Here is a 16,943-nt window from a genome sequence, read left to right on the forward strand (position 1 = left end):
CGGGAGGGCCCACAGCCCGGGACCTGGGGCCCGCGACGGGGCTTCTTACCCAAGGTGCCCCGGGCGCTCATTTGCATGTCCCTCCGAAAGGTGAACCCAACAGGCCTCGCGGTTTAGCAGTCATAGCACCAAATGTCCGAGCCTGCTCAGTGGTTGCGAGACATCAGATTTCCCTAAACGTTCGGCGGTGGCTGGGAAGACGCGCAATTCAGTCACCGTAAGCGGAAGAAGCAAGAAACTCCCGTGCCTTATATAGGCTGTAGGCGAAGAGTATACCGTGCTCGCTTCGGCAGCACATATACTAAAATTGGAACGATACAGAGAAGATTAGCATGGCCCCTGCGCAAGGATGACACGCAAATTCGTGAAGCGTTCCATATTTTGTGCCTTCCCCACCATCTGGACACCCTTTGTTCATCAGCTCCTAAAGGAAAAGCTATGGGCCAGAAGCACAACGTCTGGCACTTAATGCTGAAATTAAGTGATTTTCACTGTAGTGATTTTTCACTATAAAAATATTCGTGTAAGGCAATGTATGAAATGTGAATGACGCCGAGTTGTACACCTGGGAATTTACGTGCAAATATGTCGTTTCTACGTATCTTGGAAATGAGAAAATGTCAACTTGCATTTCCTTCATAGAACTTGAAAGTTCTGAAATCGCCTTACTTATGGTCTGTCTCCCTTAACAACACAAACTCCAGAGGCCCAGCTCTTATTCACTATAGACTGACACATGAGTCGCTCGATGAGTCCATACCAAATCATTTCTAAATTATTAAATCACTGAATTATTGCGAAGTTAATGAATCCTTGCTAAAGGAAGTAAGCAACAGCAGTGCACAAATCTTGGGCCTACTTTGTGACATTCGTTTGTCGTTTTAGACCGGAGTTCGTACGCTCTCAGACTGAGCTACACAAAAGCAGGGACTGTTACCAAGGAGTGGTTATACCGGATGAGATCAATGTTGGCCGGTGCCTGTGGATCCTAGAGCTCCAGCACCAGTTGAAAACTGGCTAGAAGCAGCAAGCCCATTCTGATCTGCTTTCCTAAGAAGTCATTTTTATCTGATCATTTTATCACTCAAAATGCCGCTTTACCTCAATCGGGTAGATTCTGTGATGGGAAATTTAAGAGAAAAGTTAATTGCCCAAACCAAAAGCAGATTTTAACCAATAGTAACAAGCATTCGACTGCAGACAGCAAGATTATCTAGGCAGTTTAATAATAGAAATGAGACAGGTCGGGCCATGGGCATGCCGGGAGGCCATCGAGATAGAATCGACCCTGGGAGGAAGAAGTATCCGCTGGTAGAGCCATGCAGGAGGCCTCAGAGCGGTCTTCCAGAGCTGCCTCTCAAAACTCCACTGTTTTTTGTGTTAATCAGCACAGGGGTTGGGACGGTGGGAAAGGGCACAAAATATGGAACGCTTCACGAATTTGCGTGTCATCCTTGCGCAGGGGCCATGCTAATCTTCTCTGTATCGTTCCAATTTTAGTATATGTGCTGCCGAAGCGAGCACGATATTGTTCCTACCCACAGCATATATAAAGCACGGTGACTCTCGACTCTTACGCTTACGGTGACTGAACTGAGTCTTCCTGGAGATCGCCGAACGTTTAGGAAATTTGATATCTAGCCCCACTCATGAGGCTCGCACATTTGGTGCTGTAGTCGCTAGACTGCGACGATCTGTCGGGTTCATCTTTCGGAGCGACATGCAAATGAGGGCCCGGGGCACCTTGGGTAAGTGGCTCCGTCGCGGGTCCCAGGTCCGGGGCGTTGGGTCCTCTCGCCGGGGCGCTCGGCCCGCAGAGCATGCCGGGAGTGGCGAGCGCGGCGGACTTCCCTGCGCGCGGCGGCGTGCCCTGCGCGCGGCGCCCTCGAGGACGCGGCGAACGAGCGGGACCCTCGCCGTGCGTGAGGCTGCCGTGGTGCAGAGTGAGCCGCCCGGGTTGGTGCAGCACTTCAGAGTACGTCGTTTCCCACTTAAACTTCCTTTGATGAGTACTTGGAAAAAAAAAAAAAAAGTAAACACCCAGCCATTATCATACCTCGAAGAGTTAAGGTAATTCCTTAATGTCACCTAATATTCACTCTACGTTCCAATTTCCTTGTTTTAAAGATGCCTTTTATTGGTGGTTTGTCGTAAGGATCCAAACGAGGTGCAGTGCTCCCACATGGTGTTTGGTTGCTATGCCTCTTAGGTCTCTATTAATCTCCTAAAGCCCCCTCTCCACTCCCGCCCTCCCCCCACCGCCATTTCTCTTCACGCTCTTGATTTGTTGGGGAAACCGGATACTTGCACCATGAAACGTCACATTTCTTTCATTTGGCTTATGTATTACTGATGATGTCGCTTAACTTGTTTCTCTATCCTCCATGTTTCTTGAAAGTTTGTAGTTAGATCTAAAGCCATAATTAGGTCCTGGTTTAATTTATTTCTTAAGCTTTAGAGGCCCATTGGTAGGGCGTATCCTTCCTATTGCATCTCAACATAAGGCAGGTAATGTCCGGCTGCACCAGTGGGTTCAGGTGAGGTCAGTAGCCTGATCCCTCCATTATCAAGTTTCTCATACATCTTTCACTTAATGATTTTAGAATACGCTGATGAACGTTGCCCAGGTAGAGGGTCTGGCGGTCCGTTTGTTGGTTTGTTTTTAACCCTTGGCTCATGAGCTATAAGGATGTAAACCCAAGGCCCTTGATGTCCAACTTCTGTACCCCAAGGAAGAAATTGAGAGAAAAAGACCAGGAAAAGAAATGAAGGAAGAGTGTCATTGGTCGTTCAGTCCTTTCCGTGATTTGCTTACATGAGCTAACAAATTGCCTTTCTTGCTTAGGCTGGATTGGAGCCCAGTTTCTGTCTCCTCACTGCTAAGAGGCTCTTATGGAGCCAGCAACGGGTCTCCAGACACCACCTCCCTCACACAGTCTGCTTTTCTTTAGCTACACTTTTCTTGTGTAGAATCAATTGGATAAGAAAAATAGCCCCACCCACCCGTATCACTATTTGAAGGCAGGCTGTTTCTTTTCTGGATATTTTCTGAATGTTTTCTGTCAGGCTATACATTTATTGAAGGCCTCACCTAGGAGGACAGTTGCTGGAGGTGTTCAAATTAACATCTTAGGTTTCCTTACTCTGTTCTCTCCTTTCTGTTACACAGTTGTCTTCTTTTTCCCCCCAAAACTCTTGTGTTCTCCTACTCTTCTCCTCCTGTTTCTTCTTTCTCTATCCTGTCCCTCCTCCCAGCTACATCGAATACCTCACTAACTGAGCATATTTACCCAGTTCACCTTATGCCTTTGTAATCACCCTCATGTTTTCACACTACACATTTGCAGCATTGAAACCTTATTGGCTTCTGCCAAACTACAAAATATTTAAGATCCCATATTTAGATTTTGAAGAAAACAATTCTTGTTCTTATCACCGGTTAAGTATGTGTAAGTCTCCAATTGCTTTTTTACGGGGAGATAGTGATCTTTAAACACATCTTTTGGAAGTCATATAGGAACGTTCTGAGGAAGGTGGCTTTTTAGTTAGATAGTCTTTTGTATCTTAAGATCTCACATGAGGAGTCTCACTAGGCATTTTTTAATAAACAGACTTTAGAAAAGGTTGATTTAAAGGATTTTTCTCAACTTATCCGATTTTTTAACAAAAAAAAGCGTTTTATTTTTATATACTGGAACATTTGGACTCTGTTACCAATAAATGCTGTCATCATAATAATTCTAACTATTTACATTAGCAGTGGAATAAAACAATGATCTATGTTTTCTTAGTGGTATGTAAAACTGTGGTGCCTCTTACAGTCAGTGGCATTATAGATCCAAAGAGATGGAAAATCTCATTTCTGAGAGAAGGAAACTGAGGCTGAGGTAAGTGTGTGGTGATTTCCCTGGGCAGTACTGGCACTGGTCCTACCATCTTCTGAGGCCAAATTCACTTCTCTTTCTACTTTGCAGTATTACTAGGTCATACTCTTTGCAATAGCTTAGAAAAGAATAAAGACTTCAAGCCTGTCATTTTACAGCCACATTTCTCAGTCCTGCTCATTTTACTGCAATAACAGGATAGCACACACTGATAAGTGGAAAATCTACCTTATTCTTTTTCTTTTTATTCACCGAAAGGGAACATTCAGTGATGTGACTCAGTTGAAACAGGCAAAACCCACAAGTCATTTCCTCTTTAGGAATTTTGCTCTAATTAAAAAGAAGAGGAAGCTCAACCAAAATGCTCACATCCTCTTGAACAGGGAACAGATGAGTCACTTAGAACCACAGTATCAGTGACCAGCTTTACCTGGTGTGAAATTGGTGAACTTCAGCTGGGGAACAGAGGTTAGCACCCTGGGCTGCAGTTTGTAATCACCATGAGAGCTTTTTAAAATATCAGTGCCAGAGCCCTCCCCTGAAGGTTCTGATTTAATTGTTCTCCATTTCTCTGAGTCTCTCTACTGAAGAAGCTCATTGGAGTTCCCCACTAGCCCCCTTCCTTTGCTATTCCTTCCCTTTTATGGCCATTCCCCCTTCCCTCATGTTGCACCCATTGACTCCCCAGGACACCTCCTAAATGTCCCACCTAGAAAGAACTCCAAGGACCTTTCATAACTTACTAGTCCTGGGTTTCATCTTTTCAGGGCTCTTCTGGCTAACTCCATAAACTAAAAGGTGATAGAGCAGGGTTTCCCAAACTTGCCTAGAGAAAGATTCCCAGAGGATTGGCCACTGCCAAGGCAAAGGATGATACAGCATATCTCCCAGATGACCTATCTGTGGCTTAAAGGCTACTTTTACTGAAATGAGAAAGTCACTGTGGTAAGGCTGGTGTGAGGTATTTTTGTGCATGGAACCCTTTCATAGCAACCAGCTCCTTTAATTTGTAGTAGCAGATAAATCTCATGTTTTGTTTTATGGGGGGAGTGGGAAGGGGGAAGAGGGGAAAGCATGCACAAGAGACTTATCAGAGATGAGCTTCCTTAATTTCTTGTCCTTATTACAGATTTACTTATATTCACATACATCCCTGTTTCTTCTGTTTTCATGGGAGAGGTGTCTCTTGTATGGGAAAAATTTGTGCCCAGGTGGACAACTGCATTATCTAGAATCTAGACAATCCCCCAGGGTTATCTGATTAGGGTTATCTGATTCCAAACCTATGGAAACTATCTTAAAACTCTGTAAATTGTAAATAACTGATAGCAATACAAAATAATTCTTGTTTATAGACATGCAAAATCTATCCTTACCAGTAGAGGTTCAGTTGACTTCTCTCTATCACTGTGGAAGAAGCTTGTTTTGCTTCCATTTGCAGATTCATTTCAACATTCCTTTACTCTGTATAAGTTTGTGGTTTTTGATTTCTCCTTTGAGCTGGTTACAATGTCTACCTTGTTTCTTCATTGATTAATACATTCAATACAATCTTTAACACATTTTCATTTTATATCTGTATGAGAGGCATGATTTTTACCTTTTTTTTTTCCAAATGTCTTTTAACAGTTTGGAGGTCTTCTACTGAGTTGCCCAATGGATTCACCTAACAAAACTAGGTATAGTTCTGACCAGAGGAATGCAGCTCATGGGTTGCTTAATGCCCAGACACATCTTTTTTTTGGCTCTCAAAATAACAACTTCACTTTGCTCTGTTTTTCTAGTTTTAATATTGTTCTCTATTAATTTTGTGGTTTGTCTTTGTTGTGCTTACAGCAATGTCATTGCCCACTCTTGGTAGCAACGATTAGGAATTTGGTGTTATGTTCCGACCAGAACCTGTGAACGGATTAATGATTTGTAGAGATCTTTTCTCTGTTGGCTGAGAGACAACAGAGAAACTAGTTTGTTAGTCTTGTTTGTTTGCTTATTCATTTATTTGGGCTCAAATAAGTTAAGAATGTTGTATTCCACCAAGAAGGAGAACAGCTCTTTGATATCTGAACCAGTAAATTTTTTGTGCTTCTGTGTTTACTATTGACTCATGACTGAAATTTTAAAATTGAAATCATAAACTCTGTGTCTGTATGTCTATATGTCTGTAATTCCAAAAGGTCTTTACGTCTCATTGTATGGATGTGTAACGCTTTCCTGAATCCAGATGGTATTATTAGATTATAAAATTTCCTAAATTAAAGAAGTCCTGTTCTGATTGACTTATGAGATAAATAAGTGCTTATTTAAATATAATATTCCTGTAATTCTCAAAAAATAAGGAAGTTGAATTTCTGAGATTTAAAATGTGCCAGATTTAAAAACTATTTTAAAACAAATCAGCTCAGAATCATTTAAAGAATTCAAGTTCACATAATTTAGGTAAATCCTTGGCAAACTAGACTTTTTTAATGGTAAGATCCTTGAGGCAGTGCATCAGGATGGGCTTCAGACATTTCTTTAACAGAATGAAGGTCAGGCTCCTCTTCTGAGAGCAGAGCAGGAAGAAACAAGGATGAGAGCAGATGCAGGTGTGCTTTCAGGGGTGTGTATGGAGTGGGAATATACAGGGAGATGCTTGATGGATTTCAAGTCTGATGGATTCTCTTTTTAAGAATCTAGGAGGTGAGGGGGCCTGCTGAGGATGAAGGGCTAGGTTTGGGTAGAAGGCCTGGGGAGGGTAGCAAAGGCTTAAGAAAGTATTTCACAAAGTGGAGGAGCTAAGTCACTGATGTACTTTGAGGCGATTTTCGTGGGTACGTAGGCAGAGTTGTTTTTTAAAAGTTTAATAGTTATGAGTTTATTTTAATGCAGAGGGTGTTTTTTCATTTTAATAGTTTTGTTTTTAAATGTGTATTGGAAATAAACAATTAGCACATCAAACCTAATATTTTATGGATATTACTTATAAAGCAAAAGTACTGTTTAAAAATTAAGTTAGGGCTTCCCTGGTGGCGAAGTGGTTGAGAGTCCGCCTGCCGATGCAGGGGACATGGGTTCGTACCCTGGTCCGGGAAGATCCCACAGGCCGCGGAGTGGCTGGGCCCGTGAGCCATGGCTGCTGAGCCTGCACGTCTGGAGCCTGTGCTCTGCAACGGGAGAGGCCACAACAGTGAGAGGCCCACGTACCGCAAAAAAAAAAAAAAAATTAAGTTAATTTGAAGAAAGGGATTCAGTTACTATTACCTCAGGGGCTACTTTGATATGGCAAAAATCCCAAAGGTGGTACTCAAAAATTTGGGAAAGTTTGATTTAAATAAGATATCCAATAGGGCACTTGGGAAAAGAGGAACAATGTGGGTAAAAAGACTGGTGAGTGGTGCTGAGACCCTAGCCACCTGAAATCACAGCTTTTAGCACTGGCTCAGACCATAATTCTTCCCTGAAAAGCCCTCATGCTTTCATGGGGATGTTGCCAGTAACCGCTGAAAAAATAGGATTTGTCAGAATCAAGATAAGCAACATAAACTGAAGAGTAAAACAGTACATTTTTTTTTTTCTTTTTGGTTTAAAACAACAAATTTGGATTAAGAGTTCTGGTTAAAGGAGCTCCAGAGATGGGCGCAAGCCATGGCTAACAGTGCGTACCCCACAGACGGGCATGAGACGCTAAGGCTGCTGCTGCTGCCACCAAGAAGCCTGTGTGCAAGCACAGGTCACTATCCACACCTCCCCTCCTGGGAGCCTGTGCAGCCCACCACTGCCAGGGTCCCGGGATCCAGGGACAACTTCCCCGGGAGACCACACGGCGCACCTCACGCTGGTGCAACATCCCGCTGGCCTCTTCCTCCACAGGCTTGCCCTGCACGCCATGCCCCTCCCTCCCCCCGGCCTGAGTGAACCAGAGCCCCTAAATCAGCAGCTCCTTTAACCCTGTCCTGTCTGAGAGAAGAACAGACGCCCTCCGGCGACCTACATACAGGAGCGGGTCCAAATAGAAAGCTGAACCCCGGGAGCTGTGCAAACTAAGAAGAGAAAGGGAAATCTCTCCCAGCAGCCTCAGGAGCAGTGGATTAAATCCCCACAATCAACTTGATATACCCTGCATCGGTGCAATACCTGAATAGACAACGAATCATCCCAAATTGAGGAGGTGGACTTTGAGAGCAAGATTTATTATTTTGTCCCCTTTTCCTCTTTCTTTGAGTGTGTATGTGTATGCTTCTGTGTGAGATTTTGTTTGTATAGCTTTGCTTTCACCATTTCTCCTAGGGTTCTGTCTGTCCAGTTTTTTTTTTTTTTTACTTAAAATTTTTTTTCTTAATTTTTTATTTTTCATTTTAATAACTTTATTTTATTTTATCTTACTTTATTTTATTTTCTTTTATCTTCTTTCTTTCTTTCTTTCTACTTTTTCTCCTTTATATTCTGAGCCGTGTGGATGAAAACTCTTGGTGCTGCAGCCAGGAGTCCATGCTGTGCCTCTGAGGTGGGAGAGCCAACTTCAGGACACTGGTCCACAAGAGACCTCCCAGCTCCACGTAATATCAAATGGCGAAAATCTCCCAGAGATCTCCATCTCAACACCAACACCCAGCTTCACTAAACGACCAGCAAGCTACAGTGCTGGACACCCTATGCCAAACAACTAGCAAGACAGGAACACAACCCCACCCATTGGCGGAGAGGCTGCCTAAAATCATAATAAGACCACAGACACCCCAAAACACACCAGCAGATGTGGACCTGCCGACCAGAAAGACAAGATCCAGCCTCATCCACCATAACACAGGCACAAGTACCCTCCACCAGGAAGCCTACACAACCCACTGAACCAACTTTAGCCATTGGGGACAGACACCAAAAACAACGGGAAATACGAACCTGAAGCCTGCAAAAAGGAGACTCCAAACACAGTAAGACAAGCAAAATGAGAAGACAGAAAAACACACAGCAGATGAAGGAGCAAGAAAAAACCCCACCAGACCTAAAAAATGAAGAGGAAATAGGCAGTCTACTTGAAAAAGAATTCAGAATAGTGATAGTAAAGATGATCCAAAATCTTGGAAATAGAATAGGGAAAATGCAAGAAACATTTAACAAGGACCTAGAAGAACTAAAGAGGAAACAAGCAACGATGAACAGCACAATAAATGAAATTAAAAATACTCTAGAAGGGATCAATAGCAGAATAACTGAGGCAGAACGACGGACAAGTGACCTGGAAGATAAAATAGTGGAAATAACTACTGCAGGGCAGAATAAAGAAAAAAGAATGAAAAGAACTGAGGAAGTCTCAGAGACCGCTGGAACAACATTAAACACACCAACATTCGAATTATAGGGGTCCCAGAAGAAGAAGAAAAAAAGAAAGGGACTGAGAAAATATTTGAAGAGATTATAGTTGAAAACTTCCCTAATATGGGAAAGGAAATAGTTAACCAAGTCCAGGAAGCACAGAGAGTCCCATACAGGATAAATCCAAGGAGAAACACGCCAAGACACATATTAATCAAACTGTCAAAAATTAAATACAAAGAAAACATATTAAAAGCAGCAAGGGAAAAACAACAAATAAGACACAAGGGAATCCCCATAAGGTTAACAGCTGATCTTTCAGCAGAAACTCTGCAAGCCAGAAGGGAGTGGCAGGACATATTTAAAGTGATGAAGGAGAAAAACCTACAACCAAGATTACTCTATCCAGCAGGGATTTCATTCAGATTTTTTTTTTTTTTTCCGGTATGTGGGCCTCTCAGTGTTGTGGCCTCTCCCATTGCGGAGCACAGGCTCCGGACGCGCAGGCTCAGCGGCCATGACTCACGGGCCCAGCTGCTCCACAGCATGTGGGATCTTCCTAGACCGGGGCACGAACCTGTGTCCGCCGTATCGGCAGGCAGACTCTCAACCACTCTGCCACCAGGGAAGCCCTCTCATTCAGATTTGATGGAGAAATTAAAACCTCTACAGACAAGCAAAAGCTGAGAGAGTTCAGCACCACCAAACCAGCTTTACAACAAATGCTAAAGGAACTTCTCTAGGCAAGAAACACAAGAGAAGGAAAAGACCTACAATAACAAACCCAAAACAATTAAGAAAATGGGAATAGGAACATACATATCGATAATTACCTTAAATGTAAATGGATTAAATGCTCCCACCAAAAGACACAGACTGGCTGAATGGATACAAAAACAGGACCCATATATATGCTGTATACAAGAGACCCACGTCAGACCTAGAGAAACATACAGACTGAAAGTGAGGGGATGAGAAAAGATATTCCATTCAAATGGAAATCAAAAGAAAGCTGGAGTAGCAATTCTCATATCAGACAAAATAGACTTTAAAAAAGACTATTACAAGAGACAAAGAAGGACAGTACATAATGATCAAGGGATCAGTCGAAGAAAAAGATATAACAATTGTAAATATTTATGCACCCAACATAGGAGCACCTCAATACATAAGGCAAATACTAACAGCCATAAAAGGGGAAATCAACAGTAACACATTCACAGTAGGGAACATTAACACCCCACTTTCACCAATGGACAGATCATCCAAAATGAAAATAAATAAGGAAACACAAGCTTTAAATGACACATTAAACAAGATGGACTTCATTGATATTTATAGGACATTCCATCCAAAAACATAGAATACACATTTTTCTCAAGTGCTCATGGAACATTCTCCAGGATAGATCATATCTTGGGTCACAAATCAAGCCTTGGTAAATTTAAGAAAATTGAAATTGTATCAAGTATCTTTCCCGACCACAACGCTGTCAGACCAGATATCAATTACAGGAAAAGATCTGTAAAAAATACAAACACGTGGAGTCTAAACAATACACTACTTAATAATGAAGTGATCACTGAAGAATTCAAAGAGGAAATCAAAAAATACCTAGAAACAAATGACAATGGAGACACGACAACCCAAAACCTATGGGTTGCAGCAAAAGCAGTTCTAAGAAGGAAGTTTATAGTAATACAATCCTACCTTAAGAAGCAGGAAACATCTCGAATAAACAACCTAAACTTGCACCTAAAGCAATTAGAGAAAGAAGAATAAAAAAACCCCAAAGTTAGCAGAAGGAAAGAAATCATAAAGATCAGATCAGAAATAAATGAAAAAGAAATGAAGGAAATGATAGCAAAGATCAATAAAACTAAAGCCTGGTTCTTTGAGAAGATAAACAAAATTGATAAACTATTTCATCAAGAAAAAATGGGAGAAGACTCAAATCAATAGAATTAGAAAGGAAAAAGGAGAAGTAACAACTGACACTGCAGAAATACAAAAGATCATGAGAGATTACTACAAGCAACTCTATGCCAATAAAATGGACAACCTGGAAGAAATGGACAAATTCTTAGAAATGCAGAACCTGCCAAGACTGAATGAGGAAGAAATAGAAAATATTAACAGACCAATCACAAGTACTGAAATTGAAACTGTGATAAAAAATCTTCCAACAAACAAGAGCCCAGTACCAAATGGCTTCACAGGAGAATTCTATCAAACATTTAGAGAAGATCTAACACCTATCCTTCTCAAACTCTTCCAAAATATAGCAGAGGGAGGAACACTCCCAAACTCATTCTACGAGGCCACCATCACCCTGATACCAAAACCAGACAAGGATGTCACAAAGAAAGAAAGCTACAGGCCAATAACACTGATGAACATAGATGCAAAAATCCTCCACAAAATACTAGCAAAGAGAATCCAACAGCACAGTAAAAGGATCATACACCATGATCAAGTGGGGTTTATTCCAGGAATGCAAGGATTCTTCAATATATGCAAATCAAACAACGTGATACACCATATTAACAAATTGAAGGAGAAAAACCATATGATCATCTCAATAGATGCAGAGAAAGCTTTCAACAAATTCAACACCCATTTATGATAAAAACCCTCCAGAAAGTAGGCATAGAGGGAACTTTCCTCAACATAATAAAGGCCATATATGACAAACCCACAGCCAACATTGTCCTCAATGGTGAAAAACTGAAAGCATTTCCACTAAGATCAGGAACAAGACAAGGTTGCCCACTCTCACCACTCTTGTTCAACATAGTTTTGGAAGTTTTAGCCACTGCAATCAGAGAAGAAAAGGAACTAAAAGGAATCCAAATTGGAAAAGAAGAAGTAAAGCTGTCACTGTTTGCAGATGACATGATGCTATACATAGAAAATCCTAAAGATGCTACCAGAAAACTACTAGAGCTAATCAATGAATTTAGTAAAGTAGCAGGATACAAAATTAATGCACAGAAATCTCTGACATTCCTATACACTAATGATGAAAAATCTGAAAGTGAAATTAAGAAAACACTCCCATTTACCATTGCAACAAAAAGAATAAAATACCTAAGAATAAACCTACCTAAGGAGACAAAAGACCTGTATGCAGAAAACTATAAGACACTGATGAAAGAAATTAAAGATGATACAAATAGATGGAGAGATATACCGTGTTATTGGATTGAAGAATCAACATTGTGAAAATGACTCTACTCCCCAAAGCAATCTACAGATTCAATGCAATCCCTATCAAACTACCACTGGTATTTTTCACAGAACTAGAACAAAAAATTTCACAATTTGTATGGAAACACAAAAGACCCCAAATAGCCAAAGCAATCTTGAGAACGAAAAATGGAGCTGGAGGAATCAGGCTCCCTGACTTCATACTATACTACAAAGCTACAGTAATAGAGACAGTATGGTACTGGCACAAAAACAGAAAGATAGATCAATGGAACAGGATAGAAAGCCCAGAGATAAACCCACGCACATATGGTCACCTTATCTTTGATAAAGGAGGCAGGAATGTACAGTGGAGAAAGGACAGCCTCTTCAATCAGTGGTGCTGGGAAAACTGGACAGGTATATGTAAAAGTATGAGATTAGAACACTTCCTAACACCATCCACAAAAATAAGCTGAAAATGGGTTATAGACCTAAATGTAAGGCCAGAAACTATCAAACTCTTAGAGGAAAACATAGGCAGAACACTGTGTGACATAAATCACAGCAAGATCCTTTTTGACCCACCTCCTAGAGAAATGGAAATAAAAACAAAAATAAACAAATGGGACCTAATGAAACTTAAAAGCTTTTGCACAGCAAAGGAAACCATAAACAAGACCAAAAGACAACCCTCAGAATGGGAGAAAATATTTGCAAATAAAGCAACTGACAAAGGATTAATCTCCAAAATTTATAAGCAGCTCATGCAGCTCAATATCAAAAAAACAAACAACCCAATCCAAAAATGGGCAGAAGACCTAAATAGACATTTCTCCAAAGAAGATATACAGATTGCCAACAAACACATGAAAGAATGCTCAACATCATTTATCATTAGAGAAATGCAAATCAAAACTACAATGAGATATCATCTCACAACGGTCAGAATGGCCATCATCAAAAAATCTAGAAACAATAAATGCTGGAGAGGGTGTGGAGAAAAGGGAACACTCTTGCACTGTTGGTGGGAATGTCAATTGATACAGCCACTATGGAGAACAGTATGGAGGTTCCTTAAAAAACTACAAATAGAACTACCATATGACCCAGCAATCCCACTACTGGGCATATACCCTGAGAAAACCATAATTCAAAAAGAGTCATGTAGCAAAATGTTCATTGCAGCTCTATTTGCAATAGCCAGGAGATGGAAGCAAACTAAGTGTCCATCGTCGGATGAATGGATAAAGAAGATGTGGCACATATATACAATGGAATATTACTCAGTCATAAAAAGAAAAGAAATTGAGTTATTTTTAGTGAGGTGGATGGACTTAGAGTTTGTCATACAGAGTGAAGTAAGTCAGAAAGAGAAAGACAAATACCATATGCTAACACATATATATTGAATCTAAGAAAAAAAAATGTCATGAAGAACTTAGGGGTAGGATGGGAATAAAGACACAGACCTACTAGAGAATGGACTTGAGGATTTGGGGAGGGGGAAGGGTAAGCTGTGACAAAGTGAGAGAGTGGCATGGACATATATACACTACCAAACGTGAAGTAGATAGCTAGTGGGAAGCAGCCGCATAGCACAGGGAGTACAGCTCCGTGCTTTGTGACCACCTAGAGGGGTGGGATGGGGAGGGTGGGAGGGAGAGAGACGCAAGAGGGAAGAGATAGGGGAACATATGTATATGTACAACTGATTCACTTTGTTATAAAGCAGAAACTAACACACCATTGTAAAGCAATTATATTCCAATAAAGATGTAAAAAAAATAAAAGCAACAAATTTATTATTCTGCAATTCTGGAGGTCATCAGAAGTCTGACATGGATCTCACTGAGCTAAATCTGTTGGCATGGCTGAATTCTTTTCTGGAAGTTCTAGGGAAGAAGAATCTGTTTCTTCACCTTTTCAGCTTCTAGAGGTCACCTGCATTTTGTGGCCTGTGGCCCCATCCATCATCAAAGCCAGCAATGCCATCTGAGTCCTTCTGCTGCCATCTCTCTGATTCTCTCCTGCCTCCTTATTCTCCCAGTCGATTCTTGAATTCAGAAATTCCTGCCCATGTTGTTGGGCTTAATGCATATGGGGGAGGAGAGGACAACATATATCACTATGGTAGGTCATAGCACAGTCGTAAACTCTTGCTATGGAAACAGGTGAGAGTTGCTAACCAGTAGAGCTAGAGAAGATACCTTTGAGGTGACATTTCACCCGGTGGGCAGGGTTGATGAGAAGCCAAGGGAAGTCACACCATAAAAGCTCAGAGGTGTGGAAGGGCATGATGAGTAGAGGATGTATGAGATGATCCAAAAGGCCTAACTCAGATGAACTCTTCCTAGCCTTGATGGCTGAATGTTCTTCTAGTCACTAGAGCACTGCATTTTTACTCAAATTATAAAACATTCTTTTTAAACTGTGATACCCTTTCTAGGAGGGCTAAGGCAGGAAGCTGTTATCATTGCTTGGGTTTATTTTTAACCCAATCTGTGGGTTAAAAATAACTGTGAGTGTGGGTCCAGAATAGAGGAGGGAACTTTCCATAAGAGCAGCCAAGCATCTCGAACCTGTGGTTGCCTGTGTGGAGTGTTCTAAGGGGATGTCCTGGGAAAGCAGAGGCCACTGATTAATTAGGGAGGGAAATGAGCGGTTTCTCAGACGGGCTGACTCAATGAGGACCATTCACATATTCATTCATTAAATACCTGTGTCTAGTCTCATGAATGTAGGAAATTCATTTAGTGGTCCACCTAATCCTTTACTTTCTAGGTCTAATAAATTTCAGAAGTCATCAGTGGAAGATGATGATGTTGTTTTTATCGAACCTGTACAGCTTCCCAACCTTCTGCACTAGTGGTAGCTGATCAAAGAACCATAACATTTATATCATCAAAAAATTAGGAGCTGCAATGAAATGATTCCACAATTCTTCCTTCCTCAGAAGAACTGGCTTCTCAGAAGGGACGTGTGAGACAATTGTCGTTGGTGATGAAGAGGACATGGAAACAAATCAAGGGCGAGAGAAAAATTCCTCCAATTTTATTGAATGGCGATCTCCTGAAACTAAAACTAGAACCCATGATGTGGATTTCTCCACTTCCAGTTTTTCAAGAAGACCAAGACTGCAGTAGGACCTTTTAATCCTGGTAGAATGAATGTGGCAGGAGACTATTTCAAAATGTAGATTCTGCAACTCATCATAAACCTGATTCTTGGATCTCCCAGTCAGCATCATTTCCCTGTAATCAGAATCAGCCAGGGGTAGAGTCTTTATCACCAGCAGCCTTGCTTCCTAAACAGATTTTCCAGTCTTCTGCGCATTAAACCAGTTAAAGTCTCTTGCGCAAGCTGCAAAAAAAGAAGGGATAGATTAATAAAAATAGCTATGTCTTCTCTGATTTATCAGTATTACATATAATGCAAGTATACATTTTTTTTTATACTTGGGTATGTTTTTTCTAAACTTATACATGTTTACAGGTCAAGTAAGCTAGCATTACTTCCATTTAATGCTTTGCTTATGAAAAATATAAATTTGTGTTTGACCAAATTAAATCTTTATTCTGATGTACTTTGTTTAATTAGTAATTATATCAGCTTAAAGATAAATTTCCAAGATCTAGGTAAGTTTAATCTTGGATTGGCATTAGATTGGGTTAATTAATGGAAAATCATTGGATACCTAGATCATTTGCAAGTAAGATCGAACACTAAATTATTAAGCATAATTTAAATTTTATATACCTTAGCTTCTTATTTTTATATACTACAGAAAAATCATATCTTTGGTTCATGTTAATGAACACGTTCATTTCTACCATTTTGAGAAGTTGTATATGGAATATTAGTGACTGTAGAAAGTTGTGTTATGTGAATTCTTGAGCTCTGCTAGTCTGACAAAATGCTGGGGTGTGACAGTTCACATTATCCACGCCCCCAGTCTTCTATGCAAAATAGAAGTTATTTTGGTTTAAAGTTATAATTATTATAAATGGTTGAGACTACACTGAGAAGCAATATTTTCAGAGAATTATAACTGTGTACATGCTTCTGTGTTTTCAGGAAAAGACTAGTTTTGTCCTAAAGCAGCAGCATGACGTTTTTCATAATATTACCTTGTTTTTCTTTTAATCTCTCTAGTATCTGTAATGAGGTCTCCTCTTTTGTTCCTGATGTTGGTAACTTGTGTTTTCTCTCCTATTTTCTTGATTTGTCTGGCTAGAATTTTATTAATTATGTTGTATTTTGCCAAAAACTCCCACCAGTTTTGGTTTCCTTTTTTTTTTTCTATTGCTTGTTCATTTCTATGTTAATTTCTACTCTTTATTTCCTTCCTTATATTTACTTTAGCTTTAATATACTCTTCTTTCTCTTGTTTCTTATAGTGGAAGTTTGGATTATTAATTTTAGACCTTCTTTTCTAATAGAAGCATTTAAATTTGTTTCTAGGCAATTTTAGCTGCTGTAGCTGTACCCCACACATTTTTTTAAAAAAAAATTTTAAGTATGGTTGATTTACGATGTTTTGTTAATTTCTGCCGTAGAGCAAAGTGACTCAGTTAT

General features: G+C 40.4%; 1 protein-coding gene, 2 non-coding genes and 1 pseudogene across 5 annotated transcripts in view; 3 read left to right on the forward strand and 1 right to left on the reverse strand.

Annotated features, from left to right (window-relative positions):
- The first annotated feature begins 277 nt into the window (after positions 1-277).
- Positions 278-384, forward strand: LOC114905448. Its single transcript, XR_003796272.1, has one exon. It is a non-coding gene; the product is annotated as a U6 spliceosomal RNA (small nuclear RNA).
- A 1,033-nt stretch (positions 385-1,417) lies between these two features.
- Positions 1,418-1,524, reverse strand: LOC114905449. The gene has a single exon (XR_003796273.1). It is a non-coding gene; the product is annotated as a U6 spliceosomal RNA (small nuclear RNA).
- Positions 1,525-1,828: 304 nt separating this feature from the next.
- The window catches only part of AKAP6 (A-kinase anchoring protein 6), a 598,070-nt gene continuing 582,955 nt past the window's right edge, over positions 1,829-16,943 (forward strand). For all 3 annotated transcript variants that reach the window (XM_029238347.1, XM_029238344.1, XM_029238345.1), the window contains exon 1: positions 1,829-2,070. The gene's annotated coding sequence lies outside the window, so the exon portion shown is untranslated. The remainder of the gene's footprint in view (positions 2,071-16,943) is intronic.
- On the forward strand, positions 15,100-15,798 carry LOC114903887 (annotated as a pseudogene).

Source organism: Monodon monoceros, unplaced genomic scaffold, assembly GCF_005190385.1.
Source record: "Monodon monoceros isolate NGI ecotype Baffin Bay Population unplaced genomic scaffold, NGI_Narwhal_1 Super_Scaffold_21, whole genome shotgun sequence".
Lineage (NCBI taxonomy): Eukaryota > Metazoa > Chordata > Mammalia > Artiodactyla > Monodontidae > Monodon > Monodon monoceros.